The following is a 666-nucleotide window of genomic DNA, read 5'->3' on the forward strand; positions in this document are numbered from 1 at the left end:
AGTAGAACACAGATGAAGCTTCTAAGATGATGTAATAGCCAGTAAGAAGAAGTACAATTCAAGTTTTAGGTATCGGTTATTGACTATTTAGCTGGCTTTGGTGCCTTGGACATGATCTAGGACCTTAAGATTCTGCATGAAAGGAGGACTAGCAGCCGAGTTGCACGGGAGAATGTGAAAAGTGTTCATATGTAGTAAAAACCTGAGAAATCCGTCCGTTTTCGTCATTTGTTATCGAATCGACTTAAAGCCAGATCGTCACATTGGCCGCTCTTCTCTCTGAAACGGTTGCACTTATCGTCTGGAAAGCTTTGTCGCGTGCTGCGGTATGCGGAGACACTAAAAGCACCATAGTAGAACACAGATGAAGCTTCTATGATGATGTAATAGCCAGTAAGAAGTAGTACAATTCAAGTTTTAGGTACTGATTATTGACTTTTTAGCTGGCTTTGGTGCCTTGGACATGAGCTAGGACCTTAAGATTCTGCATGAAAGGAGGACTAGCAGCCGAGTTGCACGGGAGAATGTGAAAAGTGTCATATGTAGTAAAAACCTGAGAAATCCGTCCGTTTTCGTCATTTGTTATCGAATCGACTTAAAGGCAAATCGTCACATTGGCCCCTCTTTTCTCTGAAACGGTTGTACTTATCGTCTGCAAAGCTATGT

This window comes from Schistocerca gregaria, unplaced genomic scaffold (genome assembly GCF_023897955.1).
Source record: "Schistocerca gregaria isolate iqSchGreg1 unplaced genomic scaffold, iqSchGreg1.2 ptg000204l, whole genome shotgun sequence".
NCBI classification, from domain to species: domain Eukaryota; kingdom Metazoa; phylum Arthropoda; class Insecta; order Orthoptera; family Acrididae; genus Schistocerca; species Schistocerca gregaria.